The 10,294-nt window shown below is 34.2% G+C and overlaps 1 pseudogene; it reads right to left on the bottom strand.

Annotated features, from left to right (window-relative positions):
* Positions 1-254: 254 nt before the first annotated feature.
* On the bottom strand, positions 255-587 carry LOC116645756 (annotated as a pseudogene).
* Positions 588-10,294: the final 9,707 nt, after the last annotated feature.

Below are 10,294 nucleotides of genomic sequence, written 5' to 3'. Positions count from 1 at the left end.
TAAAGTACTTTTAAGAAAAAGAGCAAGACCTTGGAAATTTGGGTTCTTTTTCCTCCCCCATTGCAGATTCTCATTATGGTTTAGGGTGGCAGGGTGCGTGTGTCCCCTGCCGTGGCACTGGCCACATGGGGCGGCCGGGCAGGTCTGTCCATTCCTAGGTGGACTGCATTTAGATTCTGACATGGGAAGGGGAGGGTGAGTATGTCACGGAAGTGTTTGTTTTTGTTAAGTGTAACTTTTCGGTTTTTTGCTGTCTAGTCATCCTCATCAGTCTGCTTCTTGGTGTGGACATCGTTATCCTCATCATCTTCACCTGCCCGTGTGCCGGTAGTTGTCTCAGCCTCCTGGTCTTCCTCTCTACCCTCTTCCTCACCATCGCCTTCCTTCTCTTATTCTTCCTCCGTTTGCTCCTCCCTTCTTCCTCTTCTTCATCTTCCTTTTTGTCAGCCTTCTGCTCCCCATTTTCCTCTTGAGCATTCCCATCAGCATGCATGTCTCTTCCATTCTCACCCCTGCACAACTTCCTTTTTCTCCTGTAAGTCCTTGGTGGTGATTTCAGAGCTGGTGTCCACGGCTGTGTCTGACATGATGGGACAATCCAGTAATTCAATGTAGCAGATTAAAAGGAAAGCGGGATTTGGAGGACTTCGATGATGAAGCTGCCGGAGTCTACAGTGGAGGTGGTTGCAGTGAGCAAGGAGGTGGACTGGAAACAACGCAACGTTGCTGTTTCAGAGCAGCCAGTGGGATCAGATACGTTTTAAATTATGATGTCCTTCGACAGATGAATGGATAAAGAAGATTAAGTATATATATACAATGGAATATTATGCAGCCATCAAAAGGAATGAGATCTTGCCATTTGCAACAATATGGATGGAACTGGAGGGTGTTATGCTGAGCGAAATAAGTCAATCAGAGAAAGACATGTATCATATGACCTCACTGATATGAGGAATTCTTAATCTCAGAAAACAAACTGAGGGTTGCTGGAGTGGGGGGGGGTGGGCGGGATGGGGTGGCTGGGTGATAGACATTGGGGAGGGTATGTGCTATGGTGAGCGCTGTGAATTGTGCCAGACTGTTGAATCACAGACCTGTACCTCTGAAACAAATTATACATTATATGTCAAAAAAAAAAAAAAGAAGAAGATAGCAGGAGGGGAAGAATGAAGGGGGGGAATCGGAAGGGAGACAAACCATGAGAGACTATGGACTCTGAGAAACAAACTGAGGTTTCTAGAGAGGAGGGGGGTGGAGGGATGCGTTAGCCTGGTGATGGGTATTAAAGAGGGCACGTTCTGCATGGAGCACTGGGTGTTACACAAACAATGAATCCTGGAACAGAACATCAAAAACTAATGATGTAATGTATGGTGATTAACATAACATAATAATAAAAAAAAATTAATGTATGGTGATTAACATAACATAATAAAATAAAATTAAAAAACAAAGAAAAATGAAAAAAAACAGATCACTAACAGTTTATGAATGACAGTGACAAAATTATTTAAGAAATCAATAACCATGGAAAATTAAAATAAAAAATATTAAAATCAAAAAAATTAAATTAACATAGATATGAATGATCTGGTTAATTTTTCAATATTTTAAAACAACTGTATTATAAATTGGCACAATAGATATACCTACATACCTAAGAAAATATTTCTCAACACATGGAATAAGACAAGTGAACTAAAATATAATTGAACTAAATATAATTTAATTTTGAACTAAAATAGAAATGTTAGTATTTATTTTTGGGTAAATGTAGCCACCAGAATGGATAAAATTAAAAAGGCAGTGTTGGTGAGTGTGTGGAGGATCCTGGTTTCTCATACTCTGTTGAGAGTGTGAATTATCATGACCAATTTCAAACTGTTTGCCATTATCTACTAAAGCTAAATGTGTTCAGACTTTGTGGCCTAACAATTTTAGTCCTAGATTTATCTAATAAAACAGAAATAGAAATAATAGATTATTAGAATGTTAACAGCAGTACACAAACTGGAAAATTCTAAAATGCTCATTAATAGTAAAATATATATAAATATTGCTATATAGTCACAAAATGAAATTATATATAACAGGAAAAGACTAACACTATGTGGAACAATATGACTATATTTTATAACCATAACCGTGTAAAGGAAGCTAAATTAAAAAAAAAAAAAAAAAACCTGAACAAGGGTACCTGGATGGCTCAGTTAGTTATGCATCTGCCTTTGGCTCAGGTTATGAGCCCAGGGTCCTGGGATCGAGCTCAGCATTGGGCTCCCTTCTCCCAGGGAGTCTGCTTCTCCCTCTCCCTCTGCCTGTTTGTCCCTCTGCTTGTGCTCTCTCTTTCTGTCAAATAAATAAAATCTTAAAAAAACAATATCACATATGTACAGTTGAATTCACAAAATTAATTTATATAATTAGAGGCCAGGATAGTGGTTATCTTTGGGGTATGGATGATAATAATTGGAAGAAAATACAAAAAGGACTTCCAGGATGTTGATACTTTTTTTTTTCTTGATCTAGATACAGGTTTTGGTGGTGTTCACTTGGTGGAAATGTATCGAATTGGAACATGACATGTGCATCTTCCTGTTGGCATGATACATAAAATTTTTAAATCAAATGTATATTTCTATAGCTGTGCTTGCAAATATTTTTGCGGATAAAACTCTGTGTACATACAATGCTTATTTTCCTTTAGGATGAATATATTGAAATACATGGAAAAATTCTACAAAGATCATCTGAAGCCAATATTACCTTCCAGATGTCATTAGTATATGTTTTACTGCAAACAATAACATAAAATATTTATTTTTATAAGATTATATTAAAATAGTTCAAAAATTTCATGAAGAAATGACTAAGTGCATTTTATATCTTATTTTAAAATGAAATATATTTCAACCCAAAAATCCATACTGGATTTATTTGCTTGATTTCATCATCTCCATTGATTAAATAAACCAGACAAATGTAAAATCTGATTTTGTTTGATGTTAATGAATGCTACCTAAATGTCTAAATTATATTGCATCAGTGGAGGAAGGAAAATATATAAAATGATCTAGAAATGAGTTTTTAGCCTTCCAATTCTTTCCTATCAATTGCCCTGTATAAGTTTTTGTTGTTTTCCATTTTGCCACATGCATATATACGGCTTTACTCATCAAAAGTAAACTCTGTCTCTTTTGTTTAGCCATTACCGCTATGTATCAGAACTTCCAATATAGTACGTAATCTCACTCTGGTTTCTATTGTGCCTATTTTTATATGGTTTATCTTCCTTGCTATGCTGTTAACTTCTTAGGGTCCGGACCATGTGTTGCTTATCTTTTTTTTATTTCTGCAAGAGTTGACCTCTAAGCATCACACTAAAGAAATACATTGAAAGAATTATCTTCACATTTTGTTTTGTTTTGTTTTTTATCCTATATTAGTTTTGTTTGTGAGAGTCTTAGCTTTGTACATTGTCATGAATGATGTTTAGAAATAACATTTCATATTTTCTTACTGAGTGATTTTAGTTATTTAACCTCTCTGAGCCTCCTTTTTCTATAAAATGGTGATAGTGATACTGTACCTCTTTCAGAGTAGATGTGAAGACAGGATGGAATTAAAGTGTAAAGTGTTTGGTATTTTACTAAATACATAGCAGCTAAATAATAATCACTTCCCTTGTTTTTCTCCTTTCCCAAAAGCCTATCTTTTTAAAGAGGTATTAGCATTTGTAAGAAAAACACTTCCCTCATTTTTTATTCAATCTGTTTAAATTAAACAAAATCCCCCAAACAAAAGACATTGTTCACCCATTTCTCCCACCCCTCACCCCCATTACTGGCAACCACCAATTTGCTCTCTGGATCTATGAGCTTGGGTTTTGTTATTTGTTTGTTTAGATTCCACGTATAGGAAAGATCATAAGATACTTGCTTTTCGCTGACTTATTTCACTTAGCATAATGCCTTCAGGGTCCATTAATGTTGTTGCAAATGGCAAAATTCCATTCTTTTTTATGGCTAATTAATATTCCTTAGTGTGAGTGTGTGTGTGTGTGTGTGTGTGTATCACAGTTTATCCTCTTACCGACCAATGGACACTTAGGTTGTTTCTATAGCTTCGCTATTGTAATGATGCTGCAATAAACATAATGGGCACATATATCTTTTTTGAATTAGTGTTTTCATTTTCTTCAGATAAATACCTGGACGTGGAATTGTTGGCTTATTTGGTATTCCTATTTTTAAGTTTTTGAGAAACCTCCAGACTGTTTTCCACAGCAGCTGCACCAACTTATCTTCCCACCAATAGTACACAGGATTCTCTTTTCTCCACATCTTTGTCAAAGTTTGCTATTTCTTATCCTTTTGATAATAGCCATCCTAACAAGTGGAGATTTTATCTCATTGTGGCTTTGATTTATATTTCCCTGATGACTAAGGACATTGAGCATCTTTTAATGTACCTATTAGTCATCTGTATATCTTCTTTGGAAAATATCTACTCAGATTCTCTGCCCATTTTAAAATTAGATTGTTTTTTGCTATTAAGTTATAAAGTTCCTTACATATTTTGGATATTAGTCCCTTATCAGATATATGACTTGCAAATATATTTTTTTCCCTTTCAGTAAGTTGCTTTTTCATTTTGTTGATGGTTTCCTTTGCTATGCAGATGCTTTTTAGTAGCTCTGCTTGTTTATTTTACTTTTATTGCTTTTGCTTAGGCATTAGATTCAAAAACTTATTTCCAAGATCTATGTCAAGGAGTTTACTGCCTATGATTTTTTCTAGGAGTTTTATGGCTTCAGGTCTTACAGCCATTTTGAGTTAATTTTTGTATATGGTGTAATATATTGGTCTAGTTTCATTCTTTTGCATGTATCTGTCCAATTTTCCCAACATCATTTATTGAAGAGGATGTCCTTTCCTCATTGTATATTGTCAGCTCCTTTGTCATAAATTAATTGTGCATATATTAATAGGTTCATTTCTGTTCTTTCTATTCTGCTGTTATGTCAGTACCATACTCTTTTAATTATGGTAGCTTTATAATATAGTTAGTAATCAGGGAGCGTGATGCCTCCAGCTGTGGTCTTCTTTTTCAAGATTGCTTTGGCTATTTGGGTTCCATACAAATTTTGATTTTTGTGGTTCCATACAAATTTTGGGATCGTTGGTTCTTTTTCTGTTAAAATGACATTAGAATTTGGATAGGGATTGCATGAATCTGTAGAGTGCTTTGATAAGAAAACAAAGAAAAACAAGCTCTCAGTGGTGATTTCAGAATTCATATTTGAAGCTTCCTGGGAACAACACTCTAGTTGAAAAGGGGATTTGTTTTAAAGCTGTTTTTTTTTATTTAATTGCATTTTTATTAAGAGTAGCTTTGGAGAGGCTGATGTAAATTATATTATGCTAAAATATTCCTAACAAGCCCCTTGACAACTCTAATGATACTATTTTGAGCATTTTTGAAGCTTTTTATTTTAAAATTATGTGTTTTTTTTTAAATAATACAGTGAAAAAAACTTCATATAACATCAGTTGATATACCTTATAATTTAAAAGATTTGGGAGACAATCAATTTTCAGGGGACATTCAAGAACTTATGTTTTCCTACAATGTTATTATTTGTTTTAGAAACTAATGGATAAAGAAGATGTGGTATATATATACAATAGAATATTATGCAGCCATCAAAAAATTGAAATCTTGCCATTTGCAACAATGTGGATGGAACTAGAGGGTATTATGTTAAGCGAAATAAGTCAATGAGAGAAAGACAAGTATCATATGATCTCACGGATATGAGGAATTTGAGAAACAAGACAGAGGATCATAGGGGAAGGGAGGGAAAAATGAAACAAGATGAAACCAGACAGGGAGACAAACCATAAGAGACTCTTACTCTCAGGAAACAAACTGAGGGTTGCTGGAGTGGAGGAAGGTGGGACGGATGGGGTGGCTGGGTGATGGACATTGGGGAGGGTATGTACTATGGTGAGCAGTGTGAATGGTGTAAGACTGATGAATCACAGACCTATAACCCTGAAACAAATAATGCATTATATGTTAATAAAAAAAAGTATTACAAAATGCAAAAAAGAAAAAGAAAAAAGAAACTAATGCCAGATACTTCTGACTAGAGCTTTCCCTAGTATACATCCAATGGCAAATACTTCTGACTAGAGCTTTTCCTAGTATATATCCTAGTAAAATTGGGCACTTTCTATCTATAATATAGAAACTGAAGGTATCTCTCTAAAAATATAGACTTAGAGGCAGTACAATATAACCTTAGAGTACACCACAGTGTATCAGCAAATATAAGTGTCTTCAAGTCTCAGAAGGCACTGGAACAATTCTACAGGTAATTGGCAGCTGACTTTAGAGGCTTCTAGGAGGTCTTTATTTCTGGGCATTCTCAAAGGCTGGAGGACATGAAGTATAGCTAGTGAATACATCCTGGCTGCCAGTTCTCCATATTCTATTAATAGCCTAAAAGTTAATGAGCATTCCTTGATGAGAGACTGAGGGGGGAAACATGAGAATCTTCTTCCATTGACACACTGCTAGGGGCTAACCCACTCTAGGACTAAAGTTTGATGTCACCTGAATCAGCTGAAATTTTAGATGAAACATTTACTCATATGTAATTTGCTAAACTTACCATATGTCCAAGGCAAATAATTTGGATTTCAAAGCACAAATATTATTACAGAGGCAACATTAATCAAAATACCAATGATTTTCAATCTAGTATAATTGTAAGTTTAGGTTAAATATCAATAATTTTTGATCTAATCTAACTGACTTTGAAAAGGTAGAGTGTTTGGCAATGTCTACGTAGCCAGAATGGAAACTTGGTTCATGAACTGTGTAAGATAAACATTACAGCTAGATGGAAACATTCCTATGATTATCTCTGGGATTACCTTGGAAGTCAACTGAAGACTTGTCTATGATAAAGATGAGTTGGGCTAGGTAGTAATTTTTAATGTGTTCTTTAAAATTTGAAACTCCTCTGATATAACCCAGTACCATTGTTTGGGGATATATAGATGAATGGCAGACATCTAGGAACCTACATAATCTGGGGTGCCTTGAAACAAACAAACAAAAACAATAAAACTAAAAACAAAACAAAACAAAACTTCTTCTGGAGATATCTTAAAACCAAGATCTTTGTGTACATCTTGATAAATCATAATCCAGACATGAAGCACATCCTATGAAACTTAGAAAGGATCTGAGGGAGCTACACTTGTAGATTTCTTGGGACCCATGGGCTTACCTCTCTTCTCTTTCTTCTGTATTCTATTCTTTACCTTGATTAGAATCTTAAACATTTATTATCTGTGGAATCTTGTGAGACTTTTCAATTATCCCACCTGTGTAACCTTTGCATCAACTGACTGATTAAGGTAAGTATTTCCTATAGGCAAAATGGATGCATATGTTTGCATAGTCTGTTCCATTTTTGGCAAACTGTGTCCTGCTTAGTTTCATTCATAAATTCATTTGAATTAACCTAGGTCAGAAAAGCCAAGATAATATCAGTCCAGACATGCAAAATACTTCAAATTTGTAGTAAGACATGTTTTACCATAAAAAGCCCTGAAAATTGATGCCCAATGTTGCCTTGCTTTATATTAAGGATAGTAGAGGAGGTTAGCTTCATTTTCATCTCCATCAATTTCGTAACAAATTGAAAATACACACATAAAGTCTAAGTAAAAACCAGGCAAAGCCTGTGGCCTGTCATTTCAGCTAGATTGTTGCTTCTAAGCCACCTTCCATACAGAATTTATCATAACTTGATAAGTAGGAAAATTTCTAATTCTCAGAAAAAAGAAAAAAAAAACAAAAACAAAAACAAAATCTTAGGGAATATGGGTAAATGTCCTAAAGTCCTAAAGTCATCACCCAAATATAGGTCTTCCACACACAACTTATTCAATGTAGATTCTTTAATAATAATTTCTAATACAAGTTTTAGTGACTTTAGTGTTATGTTAAGCTGCTATTCACATTTAAAAAACACAAACACTAAATTACTTGTATTTGAAAAATGCCATCATTTATAACAGAAAGCATAATTGACTAAACACAGTAACCCTGTGCCAGACAACATATTTGATAATTTAATGATCCTGCAATTTAACCAACTGGTTAATTTATGAATCCTGCATCCAACTTGAGCTAACAGAAAGCTGTACCTCATTTTTTTCAATATAACCCCCACCCCAATAAAGCCTGATTGTTTATTTTTCTGAATGATACAGTGGAATTGGTTTTATTTTATTTTTCTAGGATGTGAAATGATAGCCCAGGTATAAAATCAAACAAGACACATAACACTAAAAATTAAATTAGGTTTAGTCTATTAAGGAAACTTGGGTACAGGTATGAAAAAAATGCCAATATTTCTGCCTGAATTGTTAGTTTTTAATATACTCCACAATACCTGGCAGCAGTTTTTCCAGAGACACTAGATTGACAGGTTAATTATAGAAGATGTAAAACTATATGTACAGATAGCAAATCAAATGGGTATTCATTTACTTGGCACTCCACCAGAAAACAGCAGACAACTTTTATTTGAAACTATTTGAGGATACAAATCATATAATGCATGACATTGAAAATTCCCATACAAATGCATAGTGAGGCTGCCAGCAAGATTACTGATCCACATTTAAACATAAATTTATGGGGAGGAAAAAAAAAAAAAAACCTCAATTCACTTCAAAGTAAATGAATTCTCCTATTAGAATGTGCTGTACTATACGATGCTGTGTAATATCTTTCAGGTTAAATGAGATCACCTTCAAGTTTTACCATCACCACACTGATGTCTTGACATAACTTGAAGTTATATTATATCCTTTGTCATTTTACACCAAAGAGATGCATTCACTGGCAAGAAATTTCTTAATTCACTGTATGTGGACCAATGAAAATTTTTTTTCCACCTTTATACAGAAGAGTTCACCTTGCTTTGAAGCCAGTTTGACCTTCTGAAAGTAGACATAAGGGATTCTTGTTTGAATAAATCTATCTTGAAATGATAAAACTTCAAGAAGACAATTATTTCAATATAAGATGTTAATTTCCATGAATGCCACTCTCAGGTGCATTGATTATTGGTCTGGCTAAGCATGGTCTTGATATTTCATGTTATTTTGGCTATGAATGAGTCTTAAAGAAGTATAAGACATATTTTACAAGAACTGTTCTGCTCATCTTAGCCAAAATCACTTCTCCCCAATGTTGTACCATATGTTCTGTGCAGATTGTCTATTTGGCTATTGCTATCACCCCTTAAAATGGCCTCATTTTGGTGGTGAAGTGATCCCCATATGAAAGAAGCTTGCAGGGCACTTTGGAAACTCAGAGGATGAGTGGATCTGTATCACCCTAAGATGCTTTTATTAGAATGCAATTGCTTTCATGTCTTTGGCAAATCCACAAGGGGGATAAATTAATGCATTTTAATATGGGATCCTCAGCAGAGGATCTTTACTATATTGCTTAATTGCTTTCTTTACTATATTGGTTAATTCTGGAAAATAGAATAAGGATAGTTTTCACTGAAGAAAAACAACAACTTCTCAATTTTTCTGTTCGCCTAGCCTCCAAAGCCATCAATGATTAATATTCATTGAGGACTGACTATATCCCAGGACATTTTCTAAGAATCTTACCTGTATTTATTCATATTTTCTTCTTGACATTTCTTTGTGACAAGTCATTTTATTATGATTATTTAGATTAAGAAATTAAGGTTCAGCTAAGCTGAATTCATTTATTTAAGCATAAATTATATATATATATATTTATTTAAGCATAAATTATATATATATATATATATATAATATATATATATAATTCAAGCAAACAAAGGTGTCTACCAAAGGTGGACTTATTGGGAAGTTAATGAAGACTAAGCCTCATAGTTGTTCACTTGTAGGGACTCCTTCCAATGCCCTGAAAGGAGCCCTAGGATTATGATAATATGGTTGTACCTTATTTAGTATTTGTAATGTTGTATGCGTTTTCCTAAAAGCATTCCCCATTTCTGACAGTTGTACACAAATTACCAGTCACTGTCCTAGACACACGAGATCCTTCAGTAAACAAATGAAGTTCTTACACTCTAGAACGGTTAAGGGACAATAACCAGTAATCACAACAAATAAGAAAATGATATAGTATGATAGGTGATAAATACTAAGAAGAGTAAAACTGAAGAGGATTTAGAGATGAAGAGTGAACTGTG

Source organism: Phoca vitulina, unplaced genomic scaffold, assembly GCF_004348235.1.
Source record: "Phoca vitulina isolate PV1807 unplaced genomic scaffold, GSC_HSeal_1.0 scaffold34, whole genome shotgun sequence".
Taxonomy (NCBI): domain Eukaryota; kingdom Metazoa; phylum Chordata; class Mammalia; order Carnivora; family Phocidae; genus Phoca; species Phoca vitulina.
This window is presented reverse-complemented; position numbering and strand designations above follow the sequence as displayed.